The sequence below is a fragment of the Zingiber officinale genome, chromosome 2B (assembly GCF_018446385.1).
Source record: "Zingiber officinale cultivar Zhangliang chromosome 2B, Zo_v1.1, whole genome shotgun sequence".
Lineage (NCBI taxonomy): Eukaryota > Viridiplantae > Streptophyta > Magnoliopsida > Zingiberales > Zingiberaceae > Zingiber > Zingiber officinale.
In genome coordinates this window covers 4316676-4324777 of record NC_055989.1, presented here as the reverse complement: position 1 = coordinate 4324777, position 8102 = coordinate 4316676, and the positions used below count along the sequence as shown (strand labels likewise).

Below are 8102 nucleotides of genomic sequence, written 5' to 3'. Positions count from 1 at the left end.
GCTTGACTATTTTTGCGTAACTCGCGCGCATACCTATTCAACCGTACTAAGATAAAGATAAAGAGAAAAAGGAAAAAAAAACAAAAAACACAATTCAAAGATTAATTTATGGATCCAAAGTGATGCTCGATATGTAGTTGATGTTGGAGATAGAAGAAAAGTGAGAAAATTCTGAGAAGATTCAAATCTATTTTTCTAACTTTGGATCTTTTCCATTATACCAACAAATATGCAGTACAGAGGAATGCTTAGGAATTACATCGATAGCATAGAAAATCAATTACAAACTATCATCCCAATTAATGTTTATTATATATGTTTGATCTCTATATATCACCTCTCACTCTTCTCCTACTTGGAGAGCTGTCCTCCTTGCAGTAGCTAGCCAGAAAATTAATACACATGCATACATGCAGCTGGGAAATAAATTGTTAAGGAGATATATCCAAAGTAAAGAGAGCTAAATATTTAGATTTTAGAAACAGATAGACGTTGTCACAGTCGCGTCGATAGGGATACCTACATCTATGGGGGTGGCGGTTTTGGAATAGACACTGGAGGCATCGGATTGCAAGTAGCCGGTGGTTTGCTGCAGCCTGAAGGGCCCCGACTCGCGTGGCTACCTGGTAGGAAGAACAAGAGCAGCAAGCAGACCAGAAAGGAGGCGATCTGAAACAAGGAATTACGACGGCAGTTGTAGTAGTTCTGTAATGTAGTCGCCATGGGATCGAGTTTGTTTAGTTGCCGATTGGGGAGGAGGAGGAGGAGGAGGAGGAGGAGGGGATCGAGATATATATATCTATAGTGGCCGGCGACCAAGGGCAGAGTTGGAAGAGCGAATCTATCCGGACTAATCTACTTGAACCAGGGGCGGAGTCATTCTTGAACTAAGGTGGATTCCAATCCCAACTATTTTTTAAAAAATAAAATTATAATTTTATTTAAACCCACCATATTTTTAATTAATTCTTTTTTTTTTTATTGCACAGTTACTTGCCTTTTTTTTTATCTCCCAATCAATAAGATTTAAATTTAAATTTTATGTGAGCTCCCCACAATTTCAAATAATTTTAAAATTTTCTCCTTCTGATTCATAACCTGACCCATTGCATCAATCTGTAATCACCAGACCCATTGCATCAATCTGTCATGCGAGTAGTTCATACCGGCACCGCCTTCCTTATCTCTCCTCTTAGACACCATGATCTCTTTTCTTCCTAATAACAAGCGATATTTATGTGACCATATTGCTAAAGTCATTATCTCAACCATGTCATCATTACCTTCTTCTCTAACTACCATGGCATCAAATTTACTATTCACTACTCCCCTCATCGAGAGTTTTTTTACTGCTACACTGTCTTATTGCAAATGATGTAGAATTTCATTTATCCTACTTTACAAGGTCATGAATAGGGGGCACTTGATGGGTATTCATTATTTTTACCACAATGAATACCCATTAAGTGTCCCTTCAGATGGATCTAGTGACTAGCGCATGAAGTGTTATCATAATAAAATTTGGGGTTCAAATTTCGACAAAGTCGAGGTAAATGTCTCCCTTATGTGTTAGTCACTATTCCAAAGGTTAGTAACCGCTCATAATTTATCTTCTCCGTATTAATCCTAAGATAAATTGATAGAAACACTAAGGATAAACATATTCACTTTTTATCACAATGAAAATCCATCAAGTAATTCAACAAGTGACTCCGTCATTGCCGGCTACCACAGAAGAATATAAAACTTGTTTACCTTGAGGTTGTTTCCAAGTCGTCGCCTAATGTTGTTATACTATATATAAAGGTTGACTCGAAGTCTACGCGATTAAGAGGAAGGAGTGTAATCCGTGTGGACCCGGAATACTTGGTAGACTGGAATTCGGTGTAAAGTTGTTTATGTTGACTTGAACTCAATTTTGTCTCGATCACCCTATTTTATTATTTACTAGAAAAAATAAAAAGAACGTCTCCTTCGTCATTTTTTTTTTCAAATCAAAAGAGGGATCCACCTACCCTCCCCTATAAACTCACACTATAAATTAAAACAATAATATACATGAGAAAAAATCTCAAACAAATTCTCAGGATATATTTATAAATATACAGTCCACTATTTTTATTTTTTTTATGAATCTATCATTTATTTATATATCTATAACTATGTACTTCCTTAGATTCTTTTCCTATAATATTATTTTTCTATAAATTAAGACACTTGTCCTCAACTTTTGTTTTATTTATTTATTTTTTAATAAATTTGTTCCAAATTTAAATCCTGAATCATTAGGCTAAGTGAATGAACATAATAAATTTGTATTCGAATAGTGATGATTTCATAGTTACTGTATATTTAAATCCTAAATCATTTTTTTAATTCCATTGTACACATATTTTTTTTTTTGAAAAAAAAACTTAAAATATTGAAAAAAATTGGAAAAATAATGAATTTTCTATTATGTTTACTATGTGTTTTTATATTGGACCAAATTAACTAATTAATTAGCTAATTAATGACCAGATAGAAAATGATAAATCACATCGTTTAATTTTCTCCTCTAATTAGAAACACAGCACCCTACTTTCATGCTACGTTATGAATTAGAATACCTCCAAATGGGACTAGTCAATAAGACTAATTAGATTTATCATTTTTTTTTGTTATGAATTAGAATGCCTTATGAACATATGATTAGGGATGACAATTTTTTCCGCGGATTTAGGGTCCCGCGGGGAAAACCCGATATAGGGATAGGGATCCTCGATTTTTCAGGGATAGGGCGGGTATGAGAATACTATCCCCATCCCCGAATCCGTCCCGAATATTATTATTATTATTATTATTAATAAATAATAATATGATTTTTTTTAAAAAAAAAAGTATTAATAATAGTGTTAATATTAATATTAAATTTTTTGAAAATATTATTAATATTGATATTAATATTAATATTATCATTAATAATAATTATTAAATAATAATAATAATATAAATTAAATTTGGGAATGAGGCGGGGATGGGGTGGGGATGGGGATTTGATCCCCGTGGGTTCGGATTCGGGGATTCCCCGAACCCGAAAAAATAAGAACGGGGCGGGGATGGGAATGGCAAACCCACCCCCACCCCGCCCCGCCGCATAGCCATCCCTACATATGGTAACACAAACTATGAATTGAAGATGATGAAATAAGAAGCAAGAAGCTATCAGATCCACGAACCAGGCTCATTTTTTTTACCATCTCTGAATGGATAATGATTTAATAAATATATCAACTGATCCTGTCCGCGCACTGAGTCGATAGAAACTGGGGACGTGGCGCTCTCAGCTGCTCCCAGGTGATCTTCGCGGCGACGTAAGCCTCCGATGAACCTGCAACAAAGTCGGGCCGGGAAGAGGTTCCCGGCGACGACCCTCAGACGCTCAAGTCAGGTGATGGCGAGAAGGAACAGAAGCATAATAGAGACTATGGCTACAATAGATGAGGGTAAAAATCATACCTCCGTCGAAATCCGGGGGTCTTTATATAGGACCCTGGAGAGGCGCGTGCACGCTTCCCGAGGTGTGCACGTTCCTCAAAGCATACCTCAGAATGGTTGTGTCAGAAAAGCGTGTCTAACGTCATACCGCAATTGTCCGAGCATATCTCTGTCATGGCAGTGGAAACTTCTTCCGTACGATCCTTGGTACGGCCCGACCGCCGACCATGCTGCTTGTCGGAGGCAGACGTTTCAAGAATGATATCACTAGCTGCCCCTTTTGTCCTCTTCTAAGCCCTTTGTCTCTAATTGGGTCGGTCGGGCTAACCGCTCGGCCTCCGGGGCGCCTGGGTATATACGCACCTCGGACCGAGCGAGACGACCGCTCAATCACATACTCGGATGGGGCACCGGCTAGTTGTTCTGCAGTTCGGTCGAGCAGCTTGGCTGCTCGGCATAGCGGTTCCTCTATAAAGGATCTTGTGAGCGTCGGAAGCTCAACCCGAGGTCGAGCTGTCTTCGTGCCGGCCCAGGGTCTACTCAGGTCGGTCGGCCGGGAGACTCCCTCCCTGCTCGGCCGGACCTTTGACTCTCACGTGTCATTGACCCCTTCCTCTGTGGGCCCCCGATCCTTTCCACCGGATCATCAACAATTTGATCTTCAGTAGAAATATTGTTGGATCGAGTCGCACGTGAGAGGGGGGGTGAATCACGTGGTTTTTAAAACTTGTCCTTTTTTCAAATTTAAAAGCAAAGTACACAGCGGAGAAAGGAAGTTAGAAATCAAAGTAAAAGAACAAGAAAACAAATATGCAAACTCGGTCGATTTACTTGGTTTGGAGCCTTCGACGACTCTTACTCTAAGACCAAGTTCTGCAGACCTATCGATGGATAATTCACTAAAATTTATTTTCCGGTACCTTCGGAAAAGGGAATCGAGTACACAGAAGACGGAACAAGTGCAACGCACTGCACTTGTCCTTTTACAAATAATTAAGTACATAAATTACAAGTTCATTATCCAACACTTTCGAAGATTGTCAGCTTAGGCTCGGTGTCGGTCGGCTTCTCGATAGTAGTCAGGCGCAATAGCGTCGTAGCAAAGTCACAGCAGGAAACCGGAGTAGTCGGAACCTCAAATGGATGCGTAGAAGCTTGTATGGAAGTTATTGTAGAAGCTTAGGTCGAGAAGCCCTTACAAAGGCTGTGGAAGGCGCCTTTAAAGGCCTTCAAGGTGCCTCCAACCCGATAAATTTGATCCCGAACAAACTGGCCCTTATCCGCGACAAGGTCTAATTCTTATCCTACATCATACATTGAAGGCACCTTCTATAAACAGTACCAAGGCACTTTCCACTGCTTGAAAACGCCTTCGGGTACTATTCACCTGAGGCTTTTTGCGCTCTTCTTGCCCTGCAAAACATGTTAGTCCAATAGACTAAATAATAACTTGCAAGACAAGTATTAGCATAATGATACTGAGTAGTTATTAGACTCTATCTCTCTTGAGACCAGGATATAGTCAAGGTCTCAATTTAGGGATCTGAAATTGACTTAAACTGAACTAACATCTACTATCCCGTAATCGGGACTCGTCCTCACCGAGTCACTATCTTCTAGTGGCGTACCTTCACTTACCAATTTACAGTCGGTTGACTAGCCTCACGACCCACCAGGTCTTCATGCCATTTGTCAACTCCGAAAACCCAATTGGACTTCTGCTGGTTGTCCACCGGATTTCTTGCCAAATATCAGGTTGGCCCATTGACCTATTTGGACTTCGCACCAACTATCTGGTCCCGCGGACCTACCTGGATTTCAGCCTGGTGTCTGGTCCTCCAGACTCGTTAATTCCCGCACATTTAGTAAAACACTTAGATCACAAAGGCACCTAACTTAACTCACTTATCATTCATTAAAACCTGAGTTAGATCGTTAGTACAAATTGCTCCAACAGATGTAGGAAACTGAAAGTTGTCGAGTCACCTCACGAACAAAATGAAAATCAATCTCTACATGCTTAGTACAAGCATGAAATATAGGATTTGTCGCAAGATAAGTTGTTCCAATATTATCACACCAGATTTTGGGTGTAGCAGTTGGGGAAAAGTGTAATTCTAAAAGAAGATATTATAGCTAAATAATTTTTGACGTCACTTAGCTATAGCTTTATATTCAGCTTCAATACTTGAGCGAAAGACTGTAGGTTGCTTCTTTGAAAACCAGGAAATAAGATTTCATCCAAAAAATATTGCATATCCACTAATAAAACATCTATCTTCAAGATATCGAGCCCAACTTGCATCACTGTAAGCAATCAACTCTCGTGAGGACTAACGATATGAAAGAATACCATATAAAATAGTGTATTTGAGGTATCGAAGAATTCTCTTAACACCCTCCCAATAGTATTCAGTAGGAGCATGCATAAATTGACAAGCACAATTCACAGCAAAAGTAATATCGAGTCATGTAATGGTGACATAGTATCGGGTACCAACAATGCTTCAATAGATTTGGAGTCAATCAATGAAGAGGAGGATAAAGGTGTAGTGAAACCACATTCAATGATTGGTGTGAAGATAGGACGGGCGCCATCTATTTTAGCTCGTTGTAGAAGTCCAGTAATATATTTACTCTGAGAGAGAAGACAACCTTCAGAATGTGAGAGAAACTCTATACCAAGGGAAAAACAAGTATTGTCAAGATCCTGAATAGGAAATTCTTGACGAAGAAGATGGTGTAAACTAGTAATGTCGTTTTTGTTGGTGCGGAAAGCATCTGACGATTGAACCTGTATTTTGATTATGTCAAAGGGTCCAAAGTTAAGTTGTTTTGTTATCTGACATGGTTCATTGAGCTTGCAGGAAAGTCTTAAGTTGTCTTAGGCAACAGTCTTATTGGATTCTAGGCAGGTGGAAAACCGTAGGGAGTGGTAACCCTAGGTCCTAGGGGGTGGTAACTCTAGGTTGTAGAAAGTCCTAGCTGCGATTATGCAGGTGGAAAACCCTAGGGGGTGGTAACCCTAGGTCCTAGGGGGTGGTAACCCTAGGCTGAGAAAAACCCTAGGGGTTGGAAATCCTAAGTCCTAGGGGGTGGTAACCCTAGGTAGAAAGTCTAGTCGGTCTGGAGGATCGATCTGGCAACAGGTAAACTCTCCTGAGAGAAGTAGATAAGGACGCGTTCCCCAGTGAGGGAACAGTAGGCGTCGGTTCGACATAGGGTTTCTGGAGGTGAAATCCGAAATCAGAACCGGACAGTCCAGAGACTATCAAAATAACTTTCTATTTATCTTATTTTATTGTACTAACTTTGTTTTGTAGAGTATACTTTGTTGTAAACTAACATGCCTTGTAGGATGAAAATGACACAAGAAAAGCTTCGGATGAACAGTCCCGAGGCGCCCTCCATGGAACTTGGAGGCGCCTCGGGTGACTTGGCCGACCGCTTCGCAGCAAGGCGTGAGGGTGCCCTCCATGGAGCTTGGAGGCGCCCTGGACGCTGGATGGAGGGTGCCCTCCATAGAGCTTGGAGGCACCCTTAGGTGGATAAACAGCGAAGATGCAGGAGCTTATCGACACTGCAATTTCGGCGGGCTTGGAGGCGCCCTCCATGTGGTTGGATGCGCCCTCAACAGGCTATTTAAGCCTGGTTCGAGCAGCAGCCATGTAGAACTCAAAACTTGCGATCCTTCTTCCGTGTGTTACTCAAAGAACTATCCGACAAAACTGTAACTCGACTCCGACAAAACTGTTAGAGTGTATACTAAAAGCCTAATCTTTTGTAAACATTTATTTTTAATAAAGAATCACATTTGGTCAAATCATCTACATTTGTTGTAGTTGTTCAATTAATTTATATTGTAGATAACATAGTATGTGGTGTCACATACAGAAGATGATGTTATCAATACCTTATAAATTATAAACAGTAGCTCATGACCAAAATGGAAAGAAACAAACCATTGGAAGGTCATAGTGTAATTAGAAATTAGTTTATCTTAACTATATAATTACACTAGTACACTTAGAGTGTATTGAGTAGGACCATTTGAGGTCGTTTCTTTTATACTAACTTTATAAAGGAACAAATAACTCAGTTATTATGGCAGTGTGTGCTCTTAATCCTAATATAATAACAAGCACATATATTTGATATTTATTTCTTTAATTTATCAATGGTTGAGATTTAGTTCGATGAATCAATAAACTCGATAAGTTGGGAAATGATATTACTTATAGTGTGTGTTGTTGATTATAGAAGAAAACTGTGTCCTAGTAATCTAGGTTGATAATGTCCCCAAGATGAGTTCATAAAGATTGTCATGTTAAACCCTGCAGGTGGACTTAGTCCGACATGACGATAAGGTTGAGTGGTAATATTCTTGGATTAAGATATTAATTAAATGAGTTGTCAGTAACTCACTTAATTAATGGACATTCGACATCTTAAACACAGGGAGACTAACACACTCATAATAAGAAGGAGCCCAAAAATGTAATTTGGGATTGGTGCGGTAGTTCAATAATAGTTCTCTAGTGGAATAAATTATTATCGATAAAATTAAGTTGTGTATTCGGGGCGAACACGGGATGCTTAATTTTATCGGGAGACCAAAATCAATT

At 39.5% G+C, this 8102-nt stretch overlaps 1 long non-coding RNA gene across 1 annotated transcript; it reads right to left on the bottom strand.

The window, feature by feature from the left end:
• Window positions 1–206: 206 nt before the first annotated feature.
• On the bottom strand, window positions 207–840 carry LOC122048945. Its single transcript, XR_006130748.1, has 2 exons — window positions 524–840; window positions 207–416 (listed from the first exon to the last, which is right to left on the bottom strand). It is a non-coding gene; the product is annotated as an uncharacterized LOC122048945 (long non-coding RNA).
• Between the last annotated feature and the right edge of the window lie 7262 nt (window positions 841–8102).